Genomic DNA, 7,708 nt, shown 5'->3' with positions numbered 1-7,708 from the left:
TATTTTTTGTTTGGACTTAGATGTTTATTAATTCTTATCTATATTACAGTCTCACAGACTATGAGTTCTACAGCACTTCACTCTAACAAACTAAAAATAGAGTCTTATCTCTTTCTCTACAAGTGCTTTTTAAGGATAAACTGTCTAATTAAGAAATTACATTTAGATTACTTTTACTTTTAACCTAACAACTGTGGCTTGTAATGTGGAATTTTATCTAATTACACAATACCACCTACACCTATTAAGAAGAAGGATTAGTCTCAGTCCTAAAACTTTCATCTTGCATTATATATCTAAAACCTTTATGTTTTGTTCTATGTGATATTACACATTTCTATTCAAACTATACACTTATAATCTCAGTTTTATCATTCAATTTTGGAAGTCTTCTCTATGGCTTTAGGTCAAATGCAGTGTTCTCTTGGGGGTCAGTGCCTGTCAGCACAGAAAGTCAAAAATTCTCAGTATCCGGGGTTCCAAGAGGGGTGGGACTGGATATCTTTAATAATCTTCCCAAACCCAAACCATCCCCTGACATCACTCTGTGTTTCGCATTGCAGGTGTTGCAGCAGCAACACAACACAAACTGCTCTCACAGGACATTCATCTGAAAAAGCAGCAGAATAAAAAGAGTAAACAATAAATCACTGCTGAACAAGGGAGCTCTGCACTCAAAAGCTGTGACGTGGAGCTGTTAGATCTGAGTTGCTGCTGTCTCTCAGCAATAGCAGCCCTGCTCAGCACCACTGAATGGCCACTGGTGTTCTGCTGCTCCTCTGACAGATTCCACTCCCCACAAACACATTTATAAGGAAAAAAAAAATAATATTTCCATCTACACATCAGCAATGATCTACCCAGTGGAGCAGGAGAGAAACAAAAAGCTGATTTTTCCCTTGCCACAGCCCCAGCTGTAAGAATGTGAACAATGAGGCACAGAGCACCACTGAAGTTCCAAAGAAAACAAGTTTACATGCAGACAGGCTTGAGCCAGATAAGCTGACACAATCTGTATCCCATATGAGAAGCTTTGCCAGGGAATTTGAAGCCAATCTATGCTTCCATTTTTAAGCAGAAAATCTTTATGTCAAAGAAAAAAAAAATCTGTAGAGAAAAGCATGGACTGAGTATTTGGGGCAAAAGGCATAAAAATAAAGCTGCACCACTGAATAGTGGAGTGTTGGGAGAATCCTTCTGTGTTAAGCACTACAAACAAACAAACAAACAAAAAAGCCACAAAACAACCAAATCCAGGGAACATTCTGAAATGACAGCATGGTTTATACAAATAAAATATGAATATATTTGAAGGTTTCCTTCCTCAGGGTGCCATGGAGTGGGGTCAGCACACTTTAGAAATGGCATATATAGGGTCAGGCAGCTCAGCCAAGGGGGTCACACAAACTCAGGCATTATTCCCTAAATCCTCAGGGAGCTGGGGAAGTGCCAGCCCTCATGAGCAGGGCCTTGCTGTGAAAATACCTTGCAGTTATTTCACTGAATGGGTTTCTAGGCTGTATTAAATGCAAATTCACTTCTTCTTGCCATGGCATGGGGGTTAGAAAGAGGCAGGGCACTCATCTACTCAGCTCCCCAGGGCACTCAGGAAAATGTGATTTTTTGACTGACCTCCTGTTTGAATTATCCTGCCAACCTCAGAACAAAAGATTGCTTTATGAGATTGCTTGCCTTTGGGATTTTTTTAGGATTTAATGATCCTAGCCATGACTGGGAAAGAACAGAGCGTGTCAAATACTGGAACTTTCCCTAAAATTTTAAATTAAACTAGAAGAGAACACAGTGACATGCAAAACCCTTGACAGCTCTCTGGATGAATCCAAGCTGGCATTTGGTGGTTGTGTTAAAATAGACATGATGGCTTGTGAGAGCTCAAATGTCCTCACCACTGCTTCCTGAGTGAGCAGGAGGGCTGGACACTAAGCCTGGGTTTAAAAGGCCACAGTGCTGCTTCCAAGGTAAATAATTGTGAATTACTCAAGTGATAGCACACAGCTCTCCCTGAAAGGAAAGGTACACCCTGGTCTGACAGACAAAGCTCTGGCAGGCTTTCTGCCCTTCACAAATGCTTATTTATGGTTATGTGGATGCACCTTGTGGGTGTCTGAGTAGTGGAGTGAAACCACTGCTGTGAATCTGAGGGTTTAGATGGGATATTGGAAGGGAATTCTTGGCTGTGAGGGTGGGGAGGCCCTGGAACAGCTTTCCCAGAGAAGCTGTGGCTGCTCCTGCATCCCTGGAAGTGTCCAAGGCCGGGTTGGACGGGGTTTGGAGCAACCTGGGACAGTGGAAGGTGTCCCTGCCATGGCAGGGGTGGGATGGGATGAGCTTTAGTGTCCCATTCCAACCCAAACCATTCTGGGATTCTGGCACCTTAGATATGCAAACAGTGAACGAAAACCATTGCAAAGAGGGGAGGAGTGTAAGATGAAAACCTCAGCACGCTCCATTTGACACCTGCCCAGGAACCAGAGCCTCCATGAAGAGCTGCTGGGGGAGGTATCAGTCACTCTCTGGGTGTTTTGATGTCCCACCCACAGCAGGGGATCAGGACACCCCTCTGACAGAGGCTGGCAGGACCAGGTAGCTCAGCACCTTCTGCAGCAGCCACATTTCTGTCTCACCCTGCCAGAAGGGTGACAGGATGTCACCAGAGATGTCATTAAACATTTTGTGTCACCAGCACATCAGTGTAAGACCCTGTAAGCTCTACATTCACACAGTAATGACAGTCTCCAAATCACATCATAATGCTAATTTCATTCCTTCCCAAAACCTCCACGATGGAGTAACTGAGAAAATAAAGCCTTAAATTTCCATTTCCTAAGAATTTGGGTTAACCTCTAGAACAACTGATTTCATGCTGTAGCAGGAGGTAAATCCTTTTATTTACTGTATATTATTGCAGAAGAACATGTCATAACTTGTAATCCAAATCCTCAATCTTGTGAGCATTTGATGAGCATGTGGGAGGTTTATTTGTCTGACTGCTCTCCCTGAACTGAATGCATCTATGCCTTTAAAGAAATGTCATTTTGGCTTGTTTAAATGTGCTCAGGATATAGGGTTTGTTTTACACTTCATTTGGAAAGAATCATTGAATAATTATTCTGCTTTTTAATATTCATGTGAATGGTTTCTTGTTAATATATAAAAAGGGACAGGGATACTGATTCAGATGGAATGTCTAAGTAGTTTTCAAAAGTACCTAGAAAAGCACATGTCAAAGAAAGGATAAGTGATATTTCCCACATGAGCTAGAGCTTCCAACTACTTTCATCCCAGAGAATTCTGTGAACCTTATGTGGTTTTTCTACTTGGTAATCCTCAGCAGGACTCTCTCAAGTCCTGCCTTAATTTCCTTTTCAAGCCAGGAAAGCTTTCTCCATCCACAACCTCTGGCAAGGAGTTCTAAGGTTCAGCTGCCCACAGCATGAAGAAACATCTCATCTTCCTCTGTATTAATATTGAAATATGCAAATGCACACTGACCTTCTTCCCTGTGTTTGTTGTTTGGGGTTTTGGGTTGTTTTTTTTCATAATGAATTTACTCTAAGTTCTCCTGTCTTTGCCATGTTACCATGGCTCACATACAGTGTGAAAAAATGCGTGTATTTTATGATTGGCTTTTCGCAAATATTAAAATGAATATTATCTGTGTTGTGTTAGAAAGTAATGCTGTATTAATTTTGTTAAGTACTGTGTTAAATATAGTTTTAGGTTATAAAAATTGTTAAAATAGAAACTATGCTATGTAAGATGCTTTGTTTAACAGAAAGGGCTTGCAGTGAGACAGCAGCCACAGGACACCTGAATCTTTCAGAGAAAGGGAATTTATTGCCTTCTTATCAGAAAAAATGAACTTTTGCCCGCCTCGAAGGCGCTGTTAGGATTAGAAGGAAGAAGTTGACACTGACCAGATGGAATCCTGTGTTTGAATGGAATTTATGCATCATGTATGAGGTGTATGAATATACAACAGGCTGTTGTTCTTAAGGGTTAATCCTTTGTTAACCTGTGTCCTTTTTCGGGCTCGTGATGCCCAGAAAAGGTACCCGGACGTCCGTAACTCTTTGTTTTTATTGTCTCATATTGTCTTAATTCAATTTGTCCAAATTGTTATTACTCTAATTGTGTTACTGTTTTTATAACCATTTTATCACTATCAAACTTTAAAAATTTTTAAAACAAGTGATTGGTGTTTTTCACACACAGATAATTTCCATCGCTCCTGCTGCCCCTGTGCCATGAACGCTGAGCAAACCCGGAGCCTCTGGGTTTGCTCTTCCACTCCCCGTCTCCAAGGACAAAGAAAGGAGCCGCATCCTCAGGCAGTCCCAGCAGCTTTCCACTCTCTGCCCAGGTTTTACAGGTGCTAAAACCGACAGAAATGCTTGAAGTCTTGTGACACCCTGCTGCTCATCCCTGTCCCGCTCTGCCGCGGTGGTTTTGGTGGGGGCAGATCAGAGCAGGAAGGCAGAAAAAGGAGGAGATTGACGAACTCCTCCGTGTGAGCCCCGGGGCAGGCGGTGCAGCCAAAGGAGCGGTTCAGGAGGAGGTGAGAGCGCTCTAAGCTTTGAGGAGGTTTCGCGTTACGTTCACCCTGGAGTCAAGCAGCAGCTCGGAATATTTTTATCAGCAGGGAGCCCCGAGTACTTTTGACTTTTAAAAGCCTGAACAGCATAAGCAATAAACCAGACGTGCTGTTTGTCTGCTAAATGCAGCCCCATCACCGAGGTTTCATTCTGTGTCCATGTGAAACGGGGACTAGAGGGCACCATGCCTCTGGAAAGGGAAATAATAATCAATTCCACATTCATACTGGCAAAGAATCCCACCATTGTAATACTTAAGTGACCAGAATGGGAATTAGCTTTGATTTTATTATTTCCTACTTCCCTCTGTTATGAATAAGAAGCTTGACTAGGCCAATATTCAAGCAGCAATCAATTTATTATTTAATATGGTAAAGTATGAGCAATACAGCGCTGGGTACAGTGGGGGAAGTTTTCCCTCCAACTGCACACCGATAACTGATGGTTATAGGTATTTTTAGGGGTACTCATCCGTTTTTTTCAGCAGTTTCTATTTCCAATCTTTTACTCATCAGCAATTTTTATTGCAATTTCATCACAATTCTATACATTATTGTGATTTTAATTTCTCAGGATGTATCTCAAAGGAGTATCCCCATATGGTGATGGTCCAGTTTCCAAAAGAAGAAAGACAAATCCCATCTGGTGGGGTCCAGCTCCCCAGATGTGTGTCCACCTTTTAATTGCAGAGACTCTAAATCTCATAACAGTGATGTCCGGCTTCCCTTTGGTTGAAACCATAAATCCTCGAGGTGATGTTCATCTTCCTTTCTCAAGCTGTTTTTCTCTGCTTCAATAAGGCGTGAGATAAGCATATTTCCTTTATATATATTCCAAAGCTATAGTTTCAAGGATACAAGTAATATTCTAAAATTATACTTCAAAAGGTTATTATTGCAGAGCTTTTTATGGATTAAATGCAAGGAAAAAGCAACATCTTTAACACCTTAATTCCATTGTTCCTAAATCAACCAGGGTTAATTGCAAACAAAAGATAGGTTCAAAGGCCTTTTTCCATGCTTTATTTTCCTCAGTTATTATGAGAATTCGCAACTATCCCATTGTCAGTGTCCACACATATCACAGTCACAAGTACACATGTCACCTGTCTGTACCTGACACGAAACACAACTTTGTATTTCACATCTCTGCCAGGAAGAGCTGCTTGGCAAGGCAGGGCAGGCAGAGCCAGACCTGCACCCCAGCTCAGGCAAGGACCAGGGGCATGGTGCTTGTGAAAAATGTGTATTTTATGATTGGCTTTTCGCAAATATTCAAATGAATATTATATGTGTTTTGTTAGAAAGTAATGCTGTATTAATTCTCTTAAGTAGAGTGTTAAATATAGTTTTAGGTTATAAAAATTGTTAAAATAGAAACTGTTATGTAGGATACTTTTTTAAACAAAGGACTCTCAGCGAGACAGCAGCCACAGGACACCTGAATCTTTCAGAGAAAGAGAATTTATTGCTCCATTTTCAGAAGAAATTAACTTCTTCCTGCCTCGAAGGCGCTGTCAGGATTCAGAGGAAGAAGTTGACTCTGACAGAATCCTGTGTTTGAATGGAATTTATGCATCCTGTATGAGGTGTATGAATATGCAACAGGCTGTTGCTTTTAAGGGTTAATCCTCTGTTAACCTGTGTCCTTTTTCGGGCTTGTGCTGCCCAGAAAAGGTACCTGGACATCCGTAACACTTTGTATTTGTTGTCTCATATTGTCCTAATTCAAATTGTCCAAATTATTATTACTCTAATTGTATTACTATTTTTATAACCATTTTATTACTATTAAACGTTTAAAAATTTTAAAACAAGTGACTGGCGTTTTTCACAGTGCTGAAACAGATCCCTCAAGGCCAGGGCTGCAGGTTCATGGGGAAAACTCCAAGCAGGAATTCTCAGGTTTCCACAGCAGCCTGATCCAATGTTCCAGCTGCCCTGAACGAGGGCTGACCCTGAGCACCTGCAGCCAAAGGGCTGGGAGGGGCAGGAAGAGGCTGCAGAACCTGTTGGTGCACTCAGGGCTGTCACAGTCACCTCCTTTCACCACTGTTTGTCCCCATTTATTGTATTTGTTGGGAATGACTCCATGAGGGCAGGAATGATCAATTTAACTTTATGTTTTTAGAAGGCTAATTTCTTACTTTATGATACGATATTATATTAAGGAATACTATATTAAACTAAAGAATACAGAAAGAATATTTACTCAATAATAAAAAGATAATAATGACAATTTGTGACTCTTTCCAGAGTCCTGACACAGCTTGGCCCTGATTGGCCAAAGAGTGAAAACAACTCACACCAGAATCCAATGAAACAATCACCTGTGGGTAAACAATTTCTAAATACATGTTACATGAACAAAACAGAGGAGAAGCAAATGAGATAAGAATTGTTTTCAGGTTTTTTGAGACTTTTCAGCTTCCCAAGAGAAAAATCCTGAGCAAAAGGATTTTTTTCAGAGAATGTGAATGCTACAACCACAATGTTACAAAGATCCTGCTTTGGAGGAGCAGGTGTGAAATGCTTGGTGCACAGATATCATCCCTCAGAGGCCACATTCACCTCAAGGTGTCCAGAGCCAGGACAGGTGTCTCAGTTTGGGGTGCAAAGCTCTGTAGATGCTCCCAACAGGCTCAGCTGTGCTGGGATTGCACCAACAGGACAGCCAGCAGGGCATTGAAGTGTCAGGGCCTCTGTCCCCTGCTGTCCCCTCTCAAGGGCCACAAAGATGTTCTGAGGGCTGGAACATGTTTTGCTCTGGAGCCAGGCTGAGAGATCTGGAGAACAGAAGGCTCCAGCGAGACCTTAGGGCAGTTTCCAGTAGCTAAAGGGGCTCCAAGAGAGATGGAGAGGGACTTGGGACAAGAGCCTGGAGTGACAGGACACAGGGAATGGCTTCCCACTGCCAGAGGGCAGGGTGAGATGGGATATTGGGAAGGAATTCTTGGCTCTGAGGGTGCTGAGGCCCTGGCACAGGGTGCCCAGAGCAGCTGTGGCTGCCCCTGGATCCCTGGAAGTGTCCAAGGCCAGGCTGGATGGGGCTTGGAGCACCTGGGACAGTGGAAGGTGTCCCTGCCCATGGCA

This window comes from Zonotrichia leucophrys, chromosome 2 (assembly GCF_028769735.1).
Source record: "Zonotrichia leucophrys gambelii isolate GWCS_2022_RI chromosome 2, RI_Zleu_2.0, whole genome shotgun sequence".
NCBI classification, from domain to species: Eukaryota; Metazoa; Chordata; class Aves; order Passeriformes; family Passerellidae; genus Zonotrichia; species Zonotrichia leucophrys.
This window is presented reverse-complemented; position numbering follows the sequence as displayed.